Source organism: Macaca thibetana, chromosome 1 (assembly GCF_024542745.1).
Source record: "Macaca thibetana thibetana isolate TM-01 chromosome 1, ASM2454274v1, whole genome shotgun sequence".
Classification (NCBI taxonomy): Eukaryota; Metazoa; Chordata; class Mammalia; order Primates; family Cercopithecidae; genus Macaca; species Macaca thibetana.
This window is the reverse complement of record NC_065578.1, coordinates 65,331,895-65,359,698: the sequence shown is the minus strand read 5'-3', so window position 1 is coordinate 65,359,698 and position 27,804 is coordinate 65,331,895. Positions and strand designations below refer to the sequence as shown.

The 27,804-nt window shown below is 35.5% G+C and overlaps 1 protein-coding gene and 1 pseudogene across 3 annotated transcripts in view; one reads left to right on the top strand and one right to left on the bottom strand.

Moving 5' to 3' along the window:
- PDE4B (phosphodiesterase 4B) overlaps positions 1-27,804 on the bottom strand; it is a 585,950-nt gene that overhangs the window by 239,288 nt on the left and 318,858 nt on the right. The window lies entirely within an intron of this gene.
- Positions 25,008-25,129, top strand: LOC126944338 (uncharacterized; annotated as a pseudogene).

Here is a 27,804-nt window from a genome sequence, read left to right as displayed (position 1 = left end):
ACTGGATGCACCCAATAAAGGAAAAAGAAAAGAGAAACAGATAAACGGTCAAAATATAGAGCTCTTGAAAAAAATCCTGGCCGGGCATAGTGGCTCACACCTGTAATCCCAACACTTTGGGAGGCCGAGGCAGACAGATCACCCGAGGTCAGGAGTTCAAGACCGGCCTGGTCAAAACGGTGAAACCCCGTCACTACTAAAAATACAAAAATTAGCCAGGTATGGTGGCAGGCACCTGTAATCCCAGATACTTGGGTGGCTGAGGCAAGAAAACCACCTGAACCCGGGAAGCAGAAATTGCAGTGAGCTGAGATCTTGCCACTGCACTCCAACCTGGGCACCAGGAGGAAAACTCTGTCTCCAAAAAAAAAAAAAAAAAAAAGGAAAGATAAAAGAAAAAATACTAAAGAAACTCAAGACCCTCTGACTCCTTATACATAAAATATGTCATGTTCCTCTATCTCAATCAGCAAATAGAAGAAGGCATCTACGATATGGCCATATTCTTCTAAAAGTGGTCTTATGGTTACATATATAAAATTAACCCACTTATCAGTCAGAGTCCAATAATACATTTAACAAATTATATGGATCTAAGTTGTGGATTATATATGTTGTTCCATAATAACAAAAAATCTTTTTAATATCAGAATATATCTCTTGGGTCTAAAATTAAACAAAGAACAATTACAGTGTATTTTTCTACACAATTTTAAAAGAACCCAAAGTCAATGAGGATAAATGTGAAAAAAGCAGCAGATACAATAACAATAAAAACAGATAACACTTACTGAGCACTTAACATGTGCCTGGCACATGGTCTGAGTGTTTTTCATGTGTTAACACATGAATATTCTCAATATTCTTATGCAGTAGTTATTATCATGATCCCATTTTGCAGATGGAAAAATGGATGCTCAAAGAAGCTAAGTAGCTATTTCAGGGTTCTACAATCAGTCAGTAGCCTAGAATTACAGCCTTGGCTATGTGACTTCAAAGTTGTTGCTCTTAACTGCTTTATTAGAAAGATAAGAAGGAAGCAGTGGGGGAGAAAGGAGAAAGGAAGGAGGGAAGGAGGAAAGGAAGAAAAAGAAGAAAGGAAGAAAGACAGGGACGGAAGGAGACAGTGAGTGATATGAGGGAGAAAGAAGTAGAGAAAGTTGAGAGAGTGAAAAGGAGAAAAAAATGTGAAAGAAAATATTTTACCTGACTCAAGTTTCAAAATGACAAATAAGTTTGCTCAATGAACAGCTAATAAGTTATTGAGCATACTTCTGTGAAGGATGCTAATATGCTCCTATTAGAAAGCTGGGATAGACGAAGTTATAGCAGAGATAAGGATGCTGTGTTGCTGTTTTAGAACGTACTGTCAAGAACTGTATTGGGCCGCTTTCCTTAAAAATTGCTACTCATACCAGAATGAAGAAAATTAAAAAGAAAGATTTTCTACCTTGAAACTCAAAGTAGATGCAAACATAAAATGGCCATTTTTCTTTCTGAACAACAGAAGTGAGGTACATCCTTCTTGTCTAGTTCTTACTCACAGACAAAGAATAAACGTAGTTCCTCCAGGAAGGAGGAGCTGCCTAAACTCCTTACACCTGATATTCGTGCCATGGTTAGATGGTTCTAAATTATCCCCTCTGGCTCATTTCCCATAATTTCCCGAACTATTTTTTTATGGGATTACATGGGTCTGAAATAGACTTCTCTGGATCTCCGAGGCTTTTCTGATGTTTAACCTTGTAAATGCTCCTTCATCTCTCTGGATGAATTTTGCTACTTGTAAAATGAAATTGAAGAAGAGTATACATAGAGATGAAGAAGGGGATATGTTAAAAGAGATGCCATTAGCTGTTCCTGTGAGAATCCAGGAAGGCTTCCTCAAAGTGGTAACATTTGAGGTGATTTTGAAAAAAATGGTTTAGGAATTCACCAAGAAACAAGAAAGAGGGAATGAGCCTTCCAGGCAAAGAAAAATGCATATGCAAAAGTAGAGAGGAAAGAAAAAATACGGTACATTAGTAACAGGAAGGACTGTATTTACTCAATTATTAAATGCTGCCAACTCTAAAATTACCCCATACCTGCCTACTCAATGCTCATATTTCCTCATGTTGGAGCAAATCCTACCATTCTTCCAAGTCTCAGCTAAAATGTCCCCTATTACCACTGCAAAATTCCCGATGGCCCCAGTCAGAAGTGCTCGATCCTTCCCCTGAATTATCCTCATACCATGCCTGCATTTGTCTTCAGACTTTTCACTTTCTTCTTGAATCCTTTACCTGCCTGACTCCATGTCTTACTTCCTCAGAGAGGATAGTAACCCCCTGAGGCAGCACTACTTTCTGATCTATCTTTAAGGACCTCATGGTACCAAAAGATTGATTTTTACAGAGTGGACAAAAACATTTTAAGTACATACCTGTTTAGTGTCCACAATGTACAAGACACTATGGGGACACATCTGTAATCATTAAAGGGCATATACATTTATAGATATACAATGTACTGTGATATAACATGTGAGACATATAAAATGACTTAAATTCTGTACTCCCAGAGAAAATAGTATGGAAATAAATAGTTCTCATCATAATGTCCACAGAGGTCCCAAAGTCAAATGCCTGTGGGGCCCATGGAGATAGCATTCATGAGAGAAGCCAGAACTGGAGCTGGTGAAGGGAGAATAGAGAGGGGTAGAGGCAGTGGTACAATAGACAGTGCAGACTTTTTCAAAGGCAACCACCTTTCAACAGAAATGAGCTGGAAATAATCATTGTTACTGTGTGGGAATCCTGGCCTGCTATGCCAGAAATTCAGATTTTGATGTGAAATCTTACAATTTTCTTCTTGGCACTAATTTTTTAATTAAAAAAATTAAAAATGGTACAGGCAAATAAAGCCGATTTGTATACTGAGTCCAGATTGTGATCTCTGGTGTAAAATATCTGGCCTGAAACTTTCAGGAGATATGATGGAAAGAAGGGGTCAGAGATCCATGATGTATGAGACACAGCAAGTCTTTCCTCTAATTCTTGCCATCACTACTGGGCAGGAGGAGAATGTACTTCAGTTAAATTCCCCCAGGAGACCAGAGAAGGGTGAGCTACTCCTAGCCATACCCCATCCAAACCAAGGGTCTAGGTCAAGGAATCAAAGACGAAGTGGGAAGAGAGGCACAGCTGCAGAACCAGTTTATCAAACTTCTAGAGAGATTAGGGAAGTTTAGAGCTGGAGATCATGTTATCTAGATCCTTCATTTTGGAAACAAGGAGCTGACATTTGAAAAGGTGACACAGAGATGAAAGCAAATTAGTGACTGTATTTGTTTCTGAAGGCTGTTGTAAAAAAGTACCACAAACTGAGCGGCTTAAACAACATAAATATGTTGTCTCACAGTTGTGGAGGTTAGAAGTCTGACATCAAGGTGTCAGCAGGGTTCATCCCCTTTGAGGGATATAAGGGAGAATCTTTGTTCCATGCCTCTCTCTAAGCTTCTGGTAGCCTCACCTCAGAGGTTCCATGGCTTATAGATGGCATTCTCATTGTGTCTTCATGTTGTCTTCCCTCTGAGCATATCTGTCCCGAGGTCCAAATTCTCTCTTTTTTAAAAGATACCAGACATATTATATTAGAGCCCACCCTAATTGCCTCATCTTAATTTGATTATCTGCAAAGACCCTTATTTCTGAATAAGGTGACATTCACTAGGAGTTAGGACATCAATAACTTTTGGGGAAAACACAATTTAACCCAGAACAGTGACAATATCCACAATCCAAAACTCTTGCAGAGCTCACTCTGCTAATTGGAAATCCCAGCAGAAGCTTGTGCCAGGAAAACAGAACTGGGAATTGTGGCACTAACATCAGTTATTGACAGAGTCCTGGAACATAGGACTGCTTTTCTATTATGGTTTATAGAGAATGCTAGAGACAATATTATTTCTCCTGCGAAATTAATACACGCACTTCTTTTCTCTCTACAGTCTGAAGATACGCTCCATTACCTATACATGTTGCCAGCTGCGCAGGCAGCTTCTCTGTGTTCTACTCCATAATAATGGCCTTAAAAGGTCAGACCCTACCTGATTCTACAAGACTCAATGTAACAAGTGTCTGTGTACAACTGCACTCTGGCCAAAATCACAGTGGAAAACACACCACCGAATATACAAATTATGTGGTAAAGAGGTCTTCCGGAAGCATCTCTCAAAATGAACTTCTGACCTCTTTACTCCTCTATTTCCTCCGAAAACACCTTTGAAATTCAATCAAAATTGAGACTAAGCCACATGACCCAGCTGGCCACATGGAGATTACATGGGTCAGAAATAGACTCCTCTGAATCTCTGAGGCTCTTCTGATGTTTAACCTTGTAAACGCTCCTTCATCTCTCTGGATGAATTTTGCTACTTGTAAAATGAAATTGAAGAAGAGTATACATAGAGATGAAGAAGGGGATATGTTAAAAGAGATGCCATTAGCTGTTCCTGTGAGAATCCAGGAAGGCTTCCTCAAAGTAGTAACATTTGAGGTAATTTTGAAAAAAAATGGTTTAGGAATTCACCAAGAAACAAGAAAGAGGTAATGAGCCTTCCAGGCAAAGAAAAATGCTTATGCAAAAGTAGAGAGGAAAGAAAAAATAGGGCACATTAGTAACAGGAAGGACTGTATTTACTCAATTATTAAATGCTGCCAACTCTAAGACAATCTGTCAATGAAATAATAGGGTTTGGATTTTTAAGAAAAAGAAGCAATCATATCTTATCTGTACATATCCATTTTCATATGCATCCTCCTTTTAAGTAATGATGACATATAGAAAAGAAAAATGTCCCAGAATCAAAGAAAAATCAGATGAGCTGATATATTCCATTCAGCTCTAATATTTTATAAGTTGGTGGGCTGCCAGGATCCCAGAAACTACTTCAGTTTATCAGTGAAAAATTGAGTACTCACTATGGATAAAGCTATATGCTGGGTATTATGAGGAAGATACAAAAATATTTTAGAAATAACTGTAGCCCTGGAAACTTAGAAAAAAAACCTAGATAAAAGCTGTGTCTGTTTCTACCACATCTCTTCCAACTGCACTCAAGCACAATATTACATCCACCAGTATTAAAGGTTACCTTCCCAGATAATTTCTATAATTATGGCTTGTAAAGGTCTTCTGGACTCCCGGTTCTTTTAATGACACCTTCTAAACCAGTGGCACAACAGAGTGTTCGCTTATAAACAGTTGTGAAGAGGGTGGGAAGTAATTTCTCATTAACACTCACGTATCTCGGCCCGTGAATTTGATTTAAGAAAATCTCTATAAGATCATCAGGTTTTTTTTTTTTTTTTTTTTTTTGGCAACTAGTAAAAGTTTTCTTGAGAAAACAAAGTGATGGAATATAGCTTGAGCCACTGGAATTGTGTATAATCTACAATCTACTTATCTGTGCTGCAGTCCACATTCAATAATTTTCCTGAACGTCTGTTTTACTTTATCCACCGGTAATTGTCTCCCTCTCCTCGTTAGATATTTAAAAAATAAAAAATGGAATTTTCGAGAAAGCAATCAATACACAATGATGAAGAAAAGGGTATGGGGCAGTCACTGGCACTTTGGAAGACCAACGCCAGATGGAGGGGTGGCAAATAATGAGGGCAGGCAGAGATGGACTTAGCCAGGTGACATCCTGGGGCTGTAGCTGGAAAGGGAACCAGAATGAACCCTTGCCTAGAAGTCTTTATATATGCCAGGTGTGGTGGCTCACCCATGTAATCCTAGCACTTTGGGAGGCTGAGGCTGGAGGATTGCTTGAGCCCAGGAGTTGGAGATCAGCCTGGGCAACATGACAAAACCCCATCTCTACAAAAAAAAAAAAAAAAAAAAAAAAAAAAAAAAAAAAATACAAAGATTAGCCGGGTGTGGTGTCACATGCCTGTAATCCCAGCTACTCAGTAGGTTGAGGTGGCAGGATAGCTTGAGCCCAGAAGGTTGAGGCTGCAGTGAGCTGTGATTGTGCAACTGCACTCCAGCCTGGGTGACAGAGCAAGATCTTGTATGGGGCGGCTGGCGGGGGGAGTCTTTATACTGACCTCTGGATATTGACACCCTCAGTCTAATCTTTAGACAAGAAAAGTGGAAGAATTCTAAAGAATGTGATTATACTGTATGATGAAACAGAAGCATTGCTGCCTTCCAGGACGTGTGTAGTGGGGGTTAGGGGGAGGAGGGGAGCCCAGCACAAAGTACCTAGTTGAATGCCCTGTCTGCTTTGTCTGCCTCATTATGCTAAAGCTATGGTTACCCTTGAACACAGAGGTCTGAACCAGCTTTTCTATGGACTCTCTTAAATACAAACAATCAAGAATCATCAGACATTTGAGGAAAGCCTAAAACATGAGAGAGACCCAGATTAAAAACAAAACAAAACAAAACAGAAATAGAGATAATTTGACAAGGTTTTTCAAAATCTGGGTATGCCCATGCAAGAGAACATCAACTTTAAGAAGCGTCTCAGCAGAAAAGTAGGTTAAGAACAAACTGCTCTTCTAATGTTTGTTCTAATCCTCTAAGATTTCTGTCTTCCACACATTGGATAAGCATTCTGTCAACTATGCTTAAGGAGTGCTAGAACTTCACTAATGCAATCAAGAAATATAACAGAAATAGAATGTTGCCAATGCTAAAACTGCAAGATAAAGTATTATATATAAAGAAAGAAGGAGGATTACCTACAAAGTCATAGAAAAATAGGAGTCAAACAAGTTGACTTGGCAATATTAATTTAGAATATCCAGAAGACCTTGAATCTATAGGACATCAGAATTTAAACAAAAGAGCATTATCATCAAAACAAGGACATTTTATCAAGATTCTTCACACCTTAAGCAAAATATACCAACATTATCAACTATTTCCACTCGAATTCTAGCTCTTCAGCTCTTTAATTAGTTAGTCCACCCAACTAATTGAAAAAGAGGAACGAGTTTTCAGACAGCAAATGTGCCCAATGGGAAGCCCCCATAGTCTGGCATTCTATATTGTATGTGAGAGAGTTTCATGTTCGATTAACATATTATCAATTTCCTAGGGTCTGCGTAACTTTTATGCAAGGTTAAGATCAAATTATGGACCTCAATGCTTGATGAAGTCATAAAAATAATGCTCTTCTGGATTGTCCTGGCTGGGCAGAAAGGTAGTTCCTTGCCTGGCATAACCCTCTGTATTTAGTGTGCATTTCTCGATCATAGTGAGCCTCAATATTGGCTGCACATTAGAACTATCTGGGGAGTTGTTAAAAAATGCTTATGTTCAGATCAACTCCAGATATGCAGACCAATTTGCTCTGTAGTGGAAACTGGGCATTGGTGCGTTTGAAGCTGACCCAAAAGTAAGCAAGAAAAGAGAACCATTGCTCTGAGGTAAATCATTGAAGGTCAGGAGTTTAAATTAATATTGGGCTGTTGACAGGTCAGTATGAATTGCATCATCCATGTTGAATATTAATATTATATTACCAATAGACATTTAGGCTCCGTGATCACACAATTTCAACAAAGGGAAATTATGGAGAGAAACATTATTACTTAAAAGATAAAATAATTGTTTGATACCTGGAACTTCTCAAGAATAAATTGGGTTGTAAACTCTCTAATTTTGGAAGGTTCTGACACTGAATAAAATTCAACTCCGTATTTTTTATATGACTGGGTGCAGTGGCTTATGCCTGTAATACCAGCCCTTTGGGAGGCTGAGGCAGGTGGATCACTTGAGGTCAGGAGTTCGAGACCAGCCTGGCCACTATGGTGAAATCCTGTCTCTACTAAAAGTACAAAAATTAGCCAGGCGTAGTGACATGTGCCTGTAGTCCCAGCTACCCGGGAGGCTGAGGCAGGAGAATCGCTTGAACCCAGGAAGCAGAGGTTGCAGTGAGCCAAGATTGTGCCACTGCACTCCACCCTGGACGTCACAACCAGACTCCGTCTCGAAAAAAAGAAAATTGTGGGCTACTATATGCAAGGAGATTAAAAATTAAGAAAGACGTAGTCTATGTTTTCAGAGAGTCTTTAAGGGGTTTCTTTTTATTCTAAGCTTGTATAATTTACACATAAATTATGTTATTTTTTCAGACTAATAATAAAATTCTGAACTAAGCATTAGTACTTTCTGTCTTTTCTTGGATTTCACTTTTATTTGAAAATTTATTTTATTATTTGGTGCTTTATATATCTCTTGCTGGCTACAGAACCTTCGGAAACTTAACCACTTTAAACTTTAGTTTCCTCATCTTTGAGAAAGAATTCATGTCTTAGTCTGTTCAGGAAACTATGACAAAATACTATAAACTAAGTAGCTCATAAACAATAGAAATTTATTTATCAGGGTTCTGGAGATTGTAAAGTCCGAGATCAAGGTGCTGGCTAATTTGGTTGCTGGTGAGGGCCTGCTTTCTGGTTCATAGACAGAGCCTCCTTGTTGCGTCCTCACATCGTGGAAGGGCCGTGGCAACTCTCTCAGGCCTCTTCTATAAGGACATGAATCCTATTTATGAGGGCTCTGTCCTAATGATCTAATCACTTCCCAAAGGCCTCACCCCTTAATACCATCACAGTGGTGATTAGGTTTTCAACATGTGAATTTTAGGGAGACACAAACATTCAGGCCATAGCAATTCATAATAGCAGAGTCTCAAATAATAAATAGAGTCTCAAATAATAAATAGAATCTCAAATGATTAAATGACCTTATGCACATAATATTCTTAGCACAGAGCCTAGCTAAAGGCAAGCACTTAATAAATGTTTGCTATTATCTATTGACTCTCAAAACAATATATTTGATGCATAATTTATGATGTCTTTTCTTTCTGGTATTACAGTTTAAAGAAACTGAGCTATTTCTAAGAATTCCTCTAACGCCACTGACAAGAATTCTATTAATAGTATATGAAGTAAATATATCTTTGCATATCTTAAAGGAGATATGAAAAGTAAGAAACACCTTACATATGGAATCAAGCTCACTGTTAATCTAGTTACATGTGCCGCCAAGACAGACATCCAATAATACATTTTATAATCAGCTGTCTGATTTTCTTATTCATGTTCTTCATTCTCTTAGAGCAGCTGTATAGCTCAATGATTAAAATTATCTTATTATGGACTAGCATAGTGAATATAAAATGCATGTATGAAAATAACAAGATCTTGTATTAGGAAACAATTACAACATAGAGAGCAACAGCAATTTTGTACTCACTTGTCTTGATGAAAACCATTTATGTTTTATAAATCATTAGATATTTTCAAACTCTGCAAAATAATGTAAATTGATATTTTCCTTCACAAAGTGCTAGTTAAAGTAAAATTTCGGTGACAATTATAATTGTAAATTGATCACAAGCTTTGAAATACCAAATGCAAATAAAGCAGCTCAAAGCACAGGACATCTGGAGCAACCCAGCAATGCAACTTCTAGTTTTATTTCTGCAGTGCAAAATGTTCTAGTTGGGTAAACAGATTAACCTTTTTGGATGCTATTCACACATTTGATTCAAATCCATGGGGAAAAGCACCTTTCAGTACTTGAGAATTCTAAATGCAATTGTGTCTCAAAAACTCAACACCAAGAGAGAAGAGGAATCAAAAAGAAACTTGGTCACTTTAAAGGCTGTCACAGTCACTACAAAGTGCAGTATAATCCCATCGCTTGGGGCAGCACTAGCTTTGGAAGTGGAAGACCCAGTTTTAAGTTCTGTTCTGTATTTACTTTGCAGTATCTTGGGATAGTCATCACATTCTTCTGAGTCTGTTTCCTCCTTTGTAAAGTGGAGAGTTGCTGTGATATTTGCTGATGGATGGACCTAAAGCCGTTGGTAAACTGAAAAGCACTTTAAGATGATTAAATATGATAAGATGTGGAGGCAATGATGCTAGAGGCACAGAAGGAAAACACAAGCGACACAGGAGAACACAAGTGACAGGAGAGATAAAGAGAGACTCAATCTGTATAACAATCAGGCAGCATCAGTGGCAGAGGGTCCTGCAGAGTTAGATATGTCCTCACTGCCTAGCCTGTAATTGTCATTTGTACCTTTGGAAAGCAGCTGGCCCATTGTAGACAATCAGCAAATCTTTCCTTATCTTCTTTCAGCTACTGACCTATGACTTAAATTTTATATTTGTGTTCATGTGGTTACTTAACTAATTAATTCAGTGGTCATTTACCAATGTTCCTAGTCACACTGGTAGAGACGTGACCTCAGTTCTGTCCTCATTATAGTCTGGGGTGAGGCAGATATTCAATCAATAATTTCTCCAAATATATAAATTATAAATTGTAATAAATGCTCTAAATGAAAAGTACAAAAGCAAGCAATCCAAGAAGATTAAACTTGGAAGAGCTAGAAAAAAAATTTACCTTTTTATTAGTACCTTTATTTTTCAGGAATGTCTTCCTTTTCTCTATAAATTACTGTAAGCTCATAAGCATGACTCAGTTAGTTACAGTTTTTCTGTAATCCTCCCAGCACATCAGGAGATTCTTTGCCTATAATAAGTACTCAATGCATATAAATTAATCAACTTTTTATATACATTGCTCGTTGGTAATTTTGTTCATCTTCATCCTTGAATAAAATGCAAAGGTTCTAAAATGGCAGAGCTCTAGATTCATTTAGATTCATAAATTGTGGGTTTCCAATATAAAACATTTAGTCTTGCCAAAGAACCTGGTACCATTTAGTTGCTTCATTATTAAGAAACAATGATTATAGTGAACCCTGGCATTGTTTCTTTTTGGTAAGAAACCATAACCAGACAAGATAAAAATACGTAATCAAAAGAAGTATAACTCCTTCTAATCAACTACAGATCAGGCCAAAATAGATGGATCTTACAGAACGTATCACTGGTAGATCCATGGCCAGTGAGAAAGCTGAAAACCAGTTGAGGACAGTACCTCTCTTCTCTAAGCATCACTCTACATGTAATCACACCTGCAAACATTTTTGTGGCATGAAAAAGGCCCCCGACTATAATGAGTATGACTAGTCAACATCTGTTAGACAATAAACAATTATACTCAGTTGGAGCTGAAAAGACAAAAAAAAAAAAAAAAAAAAAGACATGATTTACGAACATGTTTTGAGATACTTTAGTGGCAGCAGAAAAAAACTAACCATATAAAGAAGACTCAGTCTGATAGATTTTCCAGCAGCTGCTCCTTGCATTTGTTGGTTCCATTGTGCTGGATATCATCTGTTTGATCTCTCTATATGCATTCTCCAAAGGGCTGACCTACCTGACTGACATCACAGAGCTCTCTTGCCCAGCTTCTTGCCTTCAGTCAGTGGGGAGGAGAGGCTGGATGGGGGAGGAGCTTGTTCTCCAGGACTCTTTCCTGAATGGAGCCCATGGGCCAACTGAAAGGCTCATCTGCTCTAAGACTGCTGTCTCCACCTATTCTTGCATATAACTCCTGCCTTCCCTCTTCTTTGAGACTTAGGGAAAGCAATGGTACTACCATTTCCAACTTGGGCAACTGAACTATCTTTTGTGCCTTCCTTTACACACCTTTGTAAATTACTCTCTGTATACATCTCCTAAAATTATCCTAATTTGAGAATGCCATCTGTTTCCTGCTAGGAATATATATATATATATGTGTGTGTGTGTGTGTGTGTGTGTGTGTGTGTGTGTGTGTGTGTGTGTATGTATATATAGATATATATAATTTTGGATGAGAATTCACAGATAATAGTATACTCACCTCAGTTTGTAGGTGAAGAAAGGAAAAGATGCTTGCTCAAAGTGACAAAGCTAGTGTCAAAACCAGTGCCAGTGGTTCTCAAAATGTGATCCCTAACCAGCAGCAATAGCATCACTAGGTAATGTACTAGAAATGCAAATTTTCAGTAGGGATAAGATCAACTACTGGATGAGAAACTCTAGGGTAGGGCACAGTAACTTTAACAAGCCCTTTAGGTAGGTGATTCTGATGCACATTAAAGTTTCATAACTACTCTTTTAGGGTAGCATTCTAATATCAAAGGAATGAGGTACAGGAAAAAAAGTTCATTAATTTGGACTATTAAGGGAGACAGTTCATTTTAATGGAAGCCTAAGTTAAATAATAGTCTTTAAAAATAGCTACACGTATACCAATATTCATGGCGGCATTATTCACAATAGCAAAAAGGTGGAAACAACCCAAATGTTCACCAACAAATGAATGGATTAAACAAAATGTGGCATATACATACAATGAAATATATTATTGGGCCTTAAAAAACAATAAAATTCTAATGCATGCCACAACATAGATGAAGCTTGAAGATACTGTGCTGAGGGAAATAAGCCACACACAAAAGGACAATATTCTATGAGTCTACTTATATTAAGTGTCTAGAATAGTCAAGTGTAGAGACAAAATGTAGAATGGTGGTTGCCAGGTACTTAAGGTGGGTGGAAATGTGGAATTATCGTTTAATGGGTAAAGAGTTTCAGTTTGGAAAAATGGAAATTATTCTAGAGATGGATGGTCATGATGGGTGCCCAACAATGTAAATGTAGTTAATGTCACCAAACTCCATAAAAATGTTTAAAACAGTAAATTTTGTTATATATATTTTACACAATAAGAAAAGATGTCAGTTCTTCTGCAGCACACAAAATAACTGTTAGAAAATTATTTTAAAGTATACATGATATAATTTTTTTCTTAAATATTGGGGTTCAAGTCTTTTCATGTGGGGTAAGAATTTGGTGTGCCTTAAATCTGTGATTAAAACAGCATCATTTCATGATTTACTTATAAATAATTCGATAATCTTGCTAAAACTGTTTTGTTTTATCAAATAGTTTAATCCTCATGATAATCTGTTTTTCCATATTTCCTTCCAAGGTGTTACAAAGTAAGCTTCAGCTCTGCCCAAACTGGTCAGATTAGTCAGGTCCTGACTTAACCAATTCTGCTTATCCAAAGCTTCTACAAGCTCCCAGCCAATTCCTAATAAGATAGGCCAGATAGCAGTAGTTGCAGAAGGCAGTGGTGATAGCAGTCGTAGTCATCACCCTCATCATAGTTGTAGTGGTAGTGGAAATAGCTGATATTTACATTGAGTGCTTACTACATATTAGGAGTTGTTTTAATTGCATTATATATATTCTCACTCATTTATTTCCTTGACAACCATGTGAGGTAGTATTATTTTGATCTCAACAAGCCTCAGAGAAGTTAACATTCCCAAGTTTACCCAGCTGTTACTGTGGAAGCAAGACAAAAACACAGATGGTTAAACTTCAGAATCTATGCTTTTAGCTAATAAGCATTGCTGCGTCCCTTAGTAATATCCACCATGTATTTGGTATTTACTATGTGCCAGGACCTGTGCTCTATGCTTTTCATACATTATTTCCACAATAACACTGACCAATTCGTTTAGTAGCAGACAAGACTTGTGGAATCTGTTCATTCATTGCCCTTTTCCACTTTCTTCAAAGATGGACACCTGCAGTTAGGTATATACATTGGAACTCTCCCAATCTAGTTAAAGCTGCCTAAGTTTGAGGTAGTGAGGAGCTCTCAGTTCCTCCACATACTTCCATCTCACACTTCCATACTTAGAAATGTCACAGAAGTTACTATTTTGACTGTAACCATTGGTTATTATTCCCTCAAATGCTCATCAATTTCTGCTCTTTACTGGAAACCTAGGTTTAAGTAATAATTTTAAAATCAAGTTCCTCTTCACCAGCATCGTTCTGCATTTATGAAAGCTTCAAGCTTTTTACTGCAGCAATCAAGTTAACATGGCACCCAGACTCCACTGCAGTGTTGGAAATTTATATTAAGGCTATCATTTTGATTTAAAAGTTTTGACAATGAATTACATGAACTTTCCCAACTAGAAAGTCAGAAAAATCTCTAATGTAGGAGTGCTGCACAGAAATGAACTGAGTTACCTATGGGTCATTTTAAGAAGAGTTCCACTAATTCTCAACTAGAAAGTCAGAAAAATCTCGAATTTAGGAGTGCTGCACAGAAATGAACTGAGTTACCTATTGGTCATTTTAAGAAGAGTTCCACTAATTCAATTTCTGATATCTTAACAAAAATACCTACTGCCAAAAAACTATAATGAGAGGAGAGGGGTGAGGGTTGAAAAATAATCTATTGAGTACAATGTTCACTATTTGGGTGATGGGTACATTAGAAGTCCAATCACTACCGCTACTCAATATATCCGTGTAACAAACGTATATATGTATCCCCTAAATCTAAAATAAAATAATTTTTAAAAGGTAACATATTAAATTATGAATACATCAAAAAGCTTGAAAAGGAGACCCAGAATAGGGATGTGAGCTAGAAAAATCAAAAAATTAGAACTTAGTATTATCTAATGCTGTCATATGTGAAAGTAACAAATGTTCTAATAATAATTTTTAAATTAATAGTATGCAGTTAATTCATATCTGTAATGTGTTTAAAACTTCTTGGAACAATTTTTCATAAAATTTGTTCCCAAAGCATGAAAAAATTATACATAAATGTGTCATCAATTGAGCAAACCTTACTGCTCCTTCATTCCCCCATCCTCATCTCTCCAGCTCTCAAAAATCTGAAAAATAAAATTATTTCTATATGAAAAACTCTTAGCAATATTAATATGAACTTTTTAACCTCACCTACAGAGCTATTGTTTTGCTCAAAGAATTATCTCATCATCACCAACTACATTTGTATTCTTACTTATAATTTGATAAAGAAACTCTAAAGAAACAAAGAAAATTTCAAGAAGTTTCTCAAAACATCTGTTGGTCTATTTTAGATATGTCTGTACCATGGCATTTTACAACAGGGTTTCACAGGTTCTACATCCTAATTACAATTCATTAATTACCTTATTGATTAGCAAGGGATATTCCAATAACTTGTTTATTTCACTTAATGCAAACTTTATCTCTCTATCCACCACCAATACTACAGTGAAGACATTGAGTAGAAAACACAAATAATGGAATGAGGGCAACGGTGTGGGAACAGGAACTTTCTATATGGTCAACAGTTTTATTTGCATGCAGTCAAAAACTAGAAATTAAGAAATTTAATTTCATTGGAAAATGATATCAAATCATTTGATTTGATGAGTCAGTTGAATCAAAATAATTTAAAACAGCTTTGTAAGTAGACACTGAATATTTTGGATGCTGTAATTAAAAATCAACACTAACAGATACAGATAGATAGATAGATAGATAGATAGATAGATAGATAGATAGATACCATAATGTCATTAATAAAAGACACTGAAATGAACATGCCTTTCCGTGATGATTAGTGACATTGGACATTTTTCATAAACATGTTGGCCATTTGTATGTCTTTTCAAGTCCTTTGCCCATTTAAAAAAATTGGATTGTTTTCTTGTTATTGAGTTGTTTGAGTTCCTTATGTATTTTAGATATTATCCCTTATTAGATGTATGGTTTGCAAATATTTTTTCCCATTCCCTAGGTTGTCTCTTCACTCTGTTGATTGTTTCCTTTGCTGTGCAGAAGATTTTTAGTGTGATGCAATCTCATTTGTCTAATTTTGCATTTGTTTCCTGTGCTTTTTGGGTCATATCCAGAAAATCTTTGCCCATTATCAAGAAGCTTTTCCCCTATGTTTTCTTCTAGTAGTTTTACAGTCTCAGGTCTTATGTTTTAGTTTCTAATCGAAGTGGATGAATCTAAAAAAACAAGAAATCAAACTCAAAGAAGCAGAAAGTATAACGATGGCTACCAGGGGCTGGTGTGGGCAGGTGACGGGGATTGGGAAGATCTTGGTGAAAGGCTTACACAATTTCAGTTAAACAGGAGGTGTAAGTTCAGGAGATCTATTGCACAGCCTGACGACTCTTTAATAACAATGTATTGTGTATTTGAAAACTGCTAAGAGAGTAGACTTTAAATATTCTCACTACAAAGAAATAAGTATGTGAGGTAATGGATACATATATCAAAACATCATGCTGTATACCATAAATATGTATAATTTTGTCTATTTAATTTTTTTAAAAAAATAAGTGTGTATCTTTTTTAGAAATCCAAATTAAATATAATAAGTCTAATCTCATCACAATGTTTTGAGATTTGTTGTTGCTGTCGTTTTATATTGACATATACTTGACATCAATAAGAGCTGCAAACACCTTTTATTGTCTTGAGTTGAGGCTTACACAACTGAAACTGATCATATTCACCTGGTAGCTTAGAATAGTTTTGGATTTTACAGTATCCAATTTATCTTCAGAAAGATTTGCTTTATCTATCTCGTGAAAGGTTTAGAATCATGAAAGCTCCTGAGGGGAAAAACACTGGAAAATAATTTGGTGTTTTGCCTTGAAGTGAATATATCTGCATAACAATGTATTATTTCTGCAGCAAGAATGCTAACAAAAAAAAAGTATTTTTGGTCATCCAGGTGGACTTACCATGAAAGTCTCATGGGAAGGTACGTATTTTTTACTGTCTCCTAAATTATGTGAACAGCTGAAAATGTTTTTTAAGTGAAGAAATCAAAACAATTTTTAAGCTCAGAGTACATGATAATTTTTAATAAATACAGGAAAAATGGGTTGACATCAACAACCCAACATTAATGTGCTTTTCTCAGTTCAGGTGTGCACTGAAAATAATGAATGATGCCTCTCAATCTTAATTTCATTTGTAGGTAGTTGGTATGCTTTTTGTACAATACAGTGGGCTATGATTTCCCATTTCCTAGAAAGTAATGGAGCATATGATTTAATATAAAAAGATTTTTGTAGTGAAAAGTGAATTTCACTCAGAGACCACATGGAAGCCCAGAATGTTCTGACAGATTGCACAGGGGGAAATATCTAGAGCAAATTTTTGTGTATAATGATTGTCATACCAACTGAATGCTACGGAAATACCTTATTTATCTATTTGTATTTATTTGCTTTCTTTTATACCTGTGAGTTTTATATCATACTAAACCAATAACTTTAAAAAGATTGCCATGATGTTCACTAGAAAAGCCAAGGCTGCTTCTAGAGCTTTATCATGCTAAATTATTGTCTATACACATCACTATTAGTATGTATGAGAGAATATTCAATTTCACTAAAAGAGAAACTCTAAGACCATTTTCAATGGCACATATGCTGGCCTCATATCAAAAGTTTAAGACATATAGTAGGAAGCAGGATAAGAAAAAGAAATCTGAAGAAAGGAAAATAACCAATATTGTAAAGTTCCAACTCTTTGGAGAAATACATTCAGCATCAGTTTTATCGCAGGTCCTTGAACTTCCTGAAGATACAGAGAGGGATGAAGCAATGTAAATAAATTTACATGAGGCAGGATTTCTCTTAGCCCACAATGCTCAACAATAGCAACTCATTTCAACCTTTCGGCGAAGACTCATGGTGATTCTTTAGCAAAAGATGCCAATTCTAAATAAAATCAACAATTTAAAAATACATTTACAATGCATTCTTACAACTCAGTTCTTCTAGGGAAGAAAAGTGATTCTACTTTAGTACTAATAATGAGCTTTAATTGATCATTTTTAAAAAATACTATAAAGAACCATAGGATCCTTCCTTTTATATAATTAATTTCCTTAGAAATAGACTGCGGTTTATTCTCTGGCATAATGGGAAAATATTACTATTGTAACAATATTTAAGGCACAATATCTAAAGTATTTGAACGTTTGGCATATTAGTAAATTGAATAGTAGGTTTCTGGTTTCTAGAACTGCCTGTTATTAATTTTCTGTCTTTGATAAAGTCCTGTTCTGACTCAAGAAAGTGAGTCTCAGTTTTTTCAATTGGGAATTGAAGAAGTAGATATAAAGGATCTTGCAGATCCCTTATATTTGTGCTTTTTTCTAATACAAAAGATATTTGCTTTATTTTATTAAATAAATATGAAAGTTTAATATAGGAAAAGAGATATATTTTGTATGCGTTTTAGCAGAAGGCATCTGTTAGGATTTTAGAATAGCCCCAGGGATTTTTCTCATAAGTCCAAAATGTAAGATTAAAAGGCCTTAATGGCAACTTTCCAAAACATCAAAGACTCTAAACGCAACAATACTGCTCACTTCACCAGCTATACTTACAGCAAAATGAATTTCAGTATTTCCCATATGCTGCTAGAATAATAAATTCTGATGTACAGAATTCAGTATGTCTGGTATTAGTTACATTTTCATCACATTTCAAAATAAAGAATATTTAGGTAGACACATCCATTCTCCCTGAAAACACAATAATGAAATTCCATATTTAAAGGAGAATATTTGTATGATGCTGAAACCTTTTTCTTAAAAACAAAAACCCAAAAAACTCTAAAAGATCTTAGATTATAAAATTACTAGGTTCTATTCAAATTAACTATTAAAATAAAAAGATAAAAACTCAAAAGCTTAGAGTTTCGTATAGCCACAGATAATTAATAGTAAAGGCATTAGGCATCTTCACTCAGCAATAATGTTGTTTGGGGGATGTGCAGTTAACCTCTACACATAGAAGACTCTCCTCACAACAACAGTGAAGCTGGAAAGTATTTTTCATGAGTTCAAACACAACTGGCTACCAGTGGAAATTCTAGCAAACTACAAATAATGCAGGCTAAACTTAACATATCTATGATTAGATTAATCACAGAGAATTCGCTTTTTAAATTCATTCATTGATTGATTAAGTGAATATTTATTAAGCATTTACTTGTACTAGTCATTGTTCTAAGACTCATGGACACTGTATGAACACATCAGCCCAAATCCCTATCGTCATGGAATTTACTTTGAAATTAAGGTTAGAAGTGAAAGAAAAATTTGAACACAGGCCAGACACAGTGACTCACACCTGTAATCCCAGCACTTTAGGAGGCCAAGGCGGGCTGATCACCTGAGGTCAGGAGTTCGAGACCAGCCTGGCCAACATGAAGAAACCCCATCTCTACTAAAAATACAAAAACTAGTTAGCATGGTGGTGCGCACCTGTAGTCACAGTTACTGGGGAGGCTGAGGGAGGAGAATTGCTTGAACCCAGGAGGGGGAGATTGCAGTGAACCGAGATCCCACCACGGCACTTCAGCCTGGGCAACAGAGCAAGACTCTGTCTCAAGGGTACATATATGTGTGTATATATATGTGTGTGTATATATGTATACGTATGTATACATACATATACATACATATGTATACATACATATACACACGTGTGTACATACATATACATACGTGTACATACATATACATTTGTATACATACATATACATACGTGTGTACATACATATACATACGTGTACATACATATACATACATATACATATATACACACATGTATACATATATACACATGTATACATATATACACACATATACACACACACATATATATATGGTGATGGCAATAGCTATGATGAAAAATAAAACAGAGTGACGGAATGAAGTATAAACAAGTAGTTGCATTTTAGGAAAAATGGCCAAGGAAGACTTCTTTGATGAAGTGATATTAAAGGAAGGGCTTGAATGAAGTAAGAAACATGAGAGACTGTCTGAGTATGGTGACTTGTAGAAAGAGGGAGCATTTCAAGCAGAGAAAGCAATATATTCTGACTGAATCAATACAAAATCAAATTCATAAGTGATTGCTCCGTGACGAAAAGACCACATCTCAGTCAATTTATTTTTGAGCACCCACCTCAACATTCTGTACATCGTAGGTGTCAATATGTGCTTGGGACTGAGGTAAATGGACTAGTAATCTATTTCTTGCATATGTTCACTAGCTTAGTCTATTAGCAATTACTTTCATTTTATCAGAGTTTACTGAATATCAACTATGTGTCTAGCATTGTCAAAATAGAAAAACAATTTTATTCATTCATCATTTTAAACTGTAATTATTCCATTAAAAATCAAAATAACATAAAGAATAAGGAATTAGAACAATGAAGTTGAAATAAGAATCAAAACTACCAAAAACACATTAAGTGGCATCCTTTAATGTATTACTTCAATACGTGCATGTGTATGTTCACTGAAGCACTATTCACAATAGCAAAGATGTGGAATCAACCCAAATGCCCATCAGTGATAGACTGGATAAAGAAAATGTGGTACATAAACACCATGAAATACTATGCAGCCATACAAAAGAATGAGATCATGTCTTTTGTAGGAACATGGATGGAGCTGGAAGCCATTTTCCTCAGCAAATTAACACAAGAACAGAAAACCAAACACGGCATATTCTCAGTTATAAGTGGGAGCTGAACCATGAGAACACATGGGCATGGGGGCGGGGGAACAACATACACTGGGGCCATACCTAGGTGATGAGTTGATAGGTGCAGCAAACCACCACAGCACACATCTACCTATGTAACACACCTGCACATGCTGCACATGTATCCCAGAACTTAAAATGAAATTAAATTGTTTAAAAAATTTTTTCAAGATTTTCACCAAACCAGGAACAAAGGATCTGAGAATTACATTTAGTAGTAGGAAGTGATGGAAATGTGTTATGGCAATACAATTCTCATTGTATCTATGTTTGTGTGTACATGTGTTGTCAGAAGGTGCGATGTTTTTGTATGACTTTAGTGAAAGCTAAAGCACAATAATGAAATAAAGCTGAGCAAAGCCATTTATGGGAGAGTTAAAGAAAAGTACTCCAATTAAGTTGCTTTTTAACGCTCTAATTTGATTTAGAAACGAAGCCTTACAAATTGAGAAACAGGTATGCTAATTATAGTCTTTAGACTTTCTTTCTTGAATGTTAAAGTGTTAACATTTCTAACTGGGTTTTACTTGGAACCTAGGGAGCAAAAATTTAAAACTAACCTCTTGAAGACCCATGCAGAGTGCTGATATTTTGAACTGTCAATGGAAAGGAAAAACTCAGGCTGCATATGTAACCTTTGTAGACTTCAAAGATGATATTTTATTTCAAAGTTAAAATATCTGGCCTTATGCTTCCAGCCATGATGGAATAATGAAATACAAAGTCTATGAAATGATGGATCATGATCCCTGAGAAAAGGTAAAAAAGCAGGGTGAGTTCAGTGAATGTCCAGTGTACAGCCTGAAGGCAGTTGCTAGGCTGCAGTGCAGAGAGCGGGGAACCCAGACAGAGACTGGCATTTGTTCTGAGTTAGGGTAGGTCAGAGTCTATGGAAGGCCAAATGGCTAGAGATTGCAAGAACAAGTACCAGAGATGAAGGAGCTGCGCTGATATAGAGCTCTGAGGATCTGCTGAGATATCCCCTTGAGTCTGGCTGAAGATTGATATGCAATCGTGTGAGAGGAAACTACCCAACGCTGAAGAAAGAACCTCACTCTGAACAACTGTCAGAGCTTACATAGAGTTAGTCATAATTCATGTTTCTATCAAGCAGTGTGATTACACGGCACATCCCCAAGAATCATCATATAGTTATCATCATAGTAGTAACCCTAGACTAACTGGTACTCTGGGCCAATTCTAATAATGGTTGAAAGTAAGCTTCAGAAGGATCAAACTGATTCCAAGTATCCCAAGGGTGCCAAAACAAAATCTATCACTTTTAAAAATACAAAAAAAAATAAAAAAATAAAAACCAAAAAAACAAAAAACTCAGCAGGAAACAATGGATTATCTAAAAAATCCAATAGTTAATAAAAAGATAGAAAAATAAGGACAATAAGCAATAGAAAAATGAACAAATTAAAAGACTGAAAATAACAGATATAATAGAATTTGTAGACAAGGATATTTTTTAAAAAGTACTACAAATATGTTTCATTTGTTTAAGAAGATAGAGAGAAAGAATAATATAAAATAATAGAAGGAAGAAAAAAGTATAAGCTATAACAAAGAGCCAACTGGAAATTTAAAGAAAATCTTCAATGAAAAATTACAATGCATTGTATTGCCATAATATTAAACACTGCAGAAAAAATGAGTAAATTTGAAGATGTAAAAACAGAAACTATCATATCCAGTGTTTATAAATAACTTTACCCTTCCAACTCAATTAGAAGACAAATAATATTTAAAAATGGACAACAGATTTGATTGACACATTTCACCAAGGAAGAAATATGAATGGCAGGCAAACAAACACATAAAAATATCTTCAACATCATTAGCTGTAAAGGAAAACATAAATGAAAACCATCACAATGTGATATCAAAGACATCAACTTGAATGGCTACAATTTAATAAGACTAACAATACAAAGCTGTTGAAAATGTGGAGCAACGTAAACTCCCATACATTACTAGTGAAGACGTAAAGTATTATAACCACTTTGGAAAAGAGTTTGGCAATTTCTTCTAAAGTTGAACGTATACTTATTATACTATCCAGTAATCCCCTTCTGATATATTTATCCAATCGAAATGAAAACCTATGTCCACACAAAACTTGTACTCATATGTTCATGCCAGCTTTATTAAGAATCAAAAACTGGAAACAACCCAAATGTCCATTAACTGAGAAGTACATAAACAAATTATGGAATATCCATGATAAATACTACTCGACAATAAAGAAACAAACGGCTTTTATCCATTCATAAAAACATGGATACTCTCAGAAGCATTACGCTAAATGAAAGAAACCAGATATGAAAAACTACACGCTATTTGATGTTCTAAAAAAGGCAAAACTATAGTGACAGAGGGAATATCAGCGATCCCCAAGAATTGGGGTGCAGGAAGGAGATTGCTTAGAAAGTGGCAAGAAATAAGTTTTTAGAAGTGGTCACAATGTTCTATGAAAACATTGCCCAATAGAAATATAGTGCCAGTCACATATGTAATTTGAATATTTTACTATCTATATTTAAAAGTTAAAAAAAGGTAAGATTAATTTAAATATATTTACTTGATATATAAAAAAGTGGCCAATATATAATCAACATAAATTATTAATGAGATTTTTAAACTTTTATACTAAGCCTTTGAAATGCAGTGTGTGTGTGTGTATATATTTTTTTTATTATTATTATTATTTTACTTATACCACATTTAATTAGGACTAGCCCCTTTTCAAGTGACGAGTAGCCACAAGGGGCTAGTGGCAACCATTTTGGACAGAGTAGTCTATGTCATAATTGTGGTGTTGTTATGCAACTGTATGCATTTGTCAAAACTCATAGAATTGTACATTTAAAGTTGATACTATTTATTGCATATAAATGATCTCTCAACAAAGCGGTTTCAGTGAAAAAACCCAGGAACAGAAAGTTAAAAACCGCATGTTCTCATGCATATGAGGAAGCTGAAAATGTTGACTTCATAGAAGTGAAAAATAGAACAGAGGATACCAGGGGCTAGGAAGGGTAAGGAAAATGGTATATGGACAGATTTGTTAAAGGATACAAACTATAGCGAGATAGGAGAAATAAGTCCAAGTGTTCTATAGCACTGTAGGATGACTATAGTCAACAATAATATGCAGTTTCAAATAGCTAGAAGGAGAATATTGGATGTTCCCAACACAAAGCAATGATAAATTAGGGAGATAATGGATATACTGATTACCCTGATTTCATCAATACACATTATATGTATTGAAATATAATTATGTAGCCCATGAACATTTACAATACCATGTATTGATTAAAAGTATAAAAAGTATAAAATAAAATATTTTAAAATTTAAAAAGCAGTTAAAGTAGTTGATTTGTGGGTTTGTTAACATAAAAGACCTTTTCTCCCACACTTGAAGGTGAAGCTCAAGGATACAGAAGAAGCACAAAAACAATCAAACAAGAAACAAATCCCTTTGAGGGGATTATTATGATGTAATTTGGAAGGCAAGAGTGATACATATTATATTACACAACAATCCATGACATCATGTATCAGACAGAACTAGCATGGTTAACACTAGGAGTTCAGCAAACTGGCTATGGTAATTAATATCACAGATTCTGAGTTGGAATAACAACAGACATGCAGAGAAATTGGCAGGTCATTTTTCTGTGAATCTTGTCACTACTTAGTCCTTTTGTAGTTCAATGCAAGAAATATAACAATCAGGGAACCTGATTTGTATCCCAGGTATTCCACTATTAGCTATGTGACACAGCTCCTTTCACCTTAGTTTCCTCTCCAGAATTACAGTAATTGTGCCATATGTCAACTGCCTCATACATATTCAATGCTATGTTAGACACAATACATCATTTATTTCTCTCTACAATGTAATTTGGCAAGTATGATTACCTAAATTTTATATATAGCAAACTGAGACTTAAAGAAGTTATTTGCTCAAGATTGCAAGCTATGATAGCAAGTATATAACTGAATTTAAATAAAGACTCTTCTAGTTCAAAAAGTCCATGTACATTCTACAGAATAGTATTACCTCTCAAAGTGGGGTTTAAACTAGATGTTCACCAAGATGGATGATGCTTGTAGCACAGAATAGTGATTAAGAATTCAAATTCTAAGGGCATACAGGACAAGGCTGAAATGCCACCTTTGCTTCCCAAGGGTGTGATCTTGGAAATTTTACTTAACCAGTCAGTCTCAGGTTCTTCCAGCTGTCTAATATGCAATGGTTAAATGCAAAGACTTTAGATTCAGACTGCGTGGGTTCATTGCTTACTAGTGGTGTTACCTTGGGAAAATTACTTAACCCCTATATTCCTCAATTTCCCGCATTTACAAACAGAGGCTTAATAATTATGTCTGCAAAGGTTATGAGGACAAAATATACTAATATGAGCTAAGCATTTAGAATGGCAGCTGGCTCTATAAATGTTAGCTATTATCATGGTGCTTTAGATGAATTCAGAGATCACTTTAAGTTCTAATATTCCATGATTCTAGAATTAATAAAATACTGTGCAAACAACAGAGAATCATCTTTACTCTGAAATTAACCCAGTTTATGTCTTTGCCTTAAACAATTCTAAAGTGATTTTCAAAGTTTGTGAGGCAAGACAGTGGCTTTTAGTTTTTAAAGGACTAAATCAGCTTTGTACAGTAGCAATATCATAGCCAATGAGGTTTATCTGAGGCATGGTTATTGCTAATTGAAAACTTTAAAGGACTAAATCTTAATGCAGAAAAGAAATTGATTTTAACACAATTGTTCATATTAAATGAGGCCAGATTTGGATTTATACAGTTTCAGCTGCATGGCTCCTTGAGTAAATGGTAGATCTTTGAGTCTCTTCTGTTACACAAGGACTGTAAACTCAGTTTATTAGCTTGAAAAATCATTAATTACTAAGTTTTCAGAAAATCTGAAGTGTAGTCATTGCTCCAACCTACCAAGCATGCTGTATGTCTCAGTCTTTGGGATTTCTCCTCACTCTGCCTTGAATTGTCTTCCTCCATTTATCACTCCTTAGGTTCTTTCTGGTCTCTAGTAAGATTTCACTTCCTCAGGGAGGCCTCACTTGATCACTTTTTAATGTTCTCATCAATTTCTCTTCATATCATTTCTTGCTGCCTGACTGAATTATAATTTATTAGATTATGTGTTTTTGTCTATTTCCCATGATATCAAGGACTTTGTTCAATGGAATATCCACAACACATAAAACTGTGCCTGGCATATAGCAGAAGTTCAATAAAAAATTGATTGAATGAATGAAAGAACATCGAGGACCCAAACGATCTCTGGGTCCCTTCTACTTTTCCATGTTTGTCTTAATGATATGAAGGGCATAAGTTGTCTTATGCTTTTTTCCCCCTCATCTCATTGCAGAATTGAATACATCAAACTCCAAATGTATCAGTTTCAAAATGATTGCTAAGCATGTGATTTTAAAGATAACTCAATAAAGTTTCTTGGATAAATACATACACAAATAAGTGCTTCTATTTAAATAAAGTTAAAGGAGGCATTTGCTTCCACTAAGTTAGGATTAGTATAACTTATTGGTTAGAAGCCTCAGGAAAGCAAGATTAGAATAAATCTTCCTCTCTCATTGGCTGTGGTCAGCCATGACATACGGTCCATCTTGATATCAAGACTCTGACCCAAGTTACTGCACAGAAGAGTGGAAATATAATGTATTACGCTGAAAAAGAAAGCACAATTTTAGAACTCAATAAAATCCTGGATTTTAATCCCAGCCTCACTGGTATCATATCATCCAGGGTAGGCTTTTACACTTTCTATTTCTCAGTTTCTTAATACCCACCTCATCATGCGGTTTTTAGAATTAAATGAAATAAGGTATATACAAATATGTAATAAAATCATCTTAAATAAATGCTATTTTCTCCACCCCCACTCCATTACCATGCTTTTTGCCTGCTCTGAGCTTTAGACCTTCAATCTTCTGCCTGGATAATTGACACTGCTGCTGGACTTCAGCTTCTCCTAGGTTGGACAACCAGTCCACAAGCAGTCTGTCCGAATGCCCCATTCATACCACAAACCCAGTCCTACTGGGGCTCAACTATTTCAGTAACTTCAGAATTAAATTGTCACCTTCAAATCAAGGTCTTAGGTAGTTTTTTAAGTACATTTAACACTACAGAGTTAAATTGTGACTATTAACCACATTTCCGAACTTTTTTCTAGATTGCTTCTGCTGAATGCTCAACATGGCCTATAGGAATCCTCCTGAAGCCCTCTGAAATCTCCTCTTATTCTAGGTTAATTCCCACAGACTGAAATGAGAACTCCAGTCTCTCTGGCTTCTTTGGGTTCCTCTAAAGTCTTTGCACATGCTTATCCTTTTGTCTCTGCTGTTCCCCAACTACACCCAACTTTCTCCCAGTTATGCTTACCTAGGCCTTCATCTCTTAGCTTAAATGCTACTTCCTTTGAGAAGCTATCCCTGGACACTCTACTCCCAAATCAGAAGAGGTTTCTTTGTTAAACTTATGGCCTAATCTATCTTGTGTTTACAGTATCTTGTCTTTACAGCATTTGTACTTTTGTTTGTATTCTCATTTAGCTAATTTATAATTCCTAATCATTTTATTGTCAAGCTTCTTGAGGCTGTAATCATATTTAATTTTGTTCTCAGTTGTACTCTGAACACTTGGCACAGAACCTGGCACCTAATAGGTCCACAATAAATATTTAATTAATAAATGGATAGTATGCAGAGGAATATATATGGTAAATCCTCATGGATAGATTCTTGAAAAGTGTGACTTTAAGTGAAACAATGTACTGTATATACTGTATGCCATAGGAACTTAACTCTTGCTCGTACCAATTAACCTATAGTAAAATTAGTTCTACTATTCATTATGTCAGTTCACTTAAAGTCACAGTTTCCAAGAACCTATCAACAAGTGAGGACATACTATGCTCTAACTCAAAAATTTCTGATATATTAATTATATTTTTCTCTTTTTCTAAGTGTGCATTACTTTAATCTGGGGATCCCCATATTAAATTCCGATTTCCACTGGAAAAACCAAAGGAGTTATTGGGCTCTGGTCATTCATTAATCCAATCTTTCATATTTATCACAAGCCACCTTCTATGATAGGCACTGAAAATGCAAGGATGAATAGCCGATGTTACACAAATTTTACTCTTAATTGTGTAAATTTATATTTCTTTCTTTGGTCGACATATTATGGATTTTAGATATATCAACAAAGAGTAGTTACCCAATATAATTTGTTTTTGTGACTATAGAAGGAAAAAACAATTAAGTACATAAAAGTAGTTAATGTCGGTCATGTTGCATGGAAAATTTACAGATCAGTATACATTAACAGTTATTTAATGGTCTCCACCAATAACCCTTAATATTGCCAAACAAACTTCCTAAATATACTTTGTTAGTACA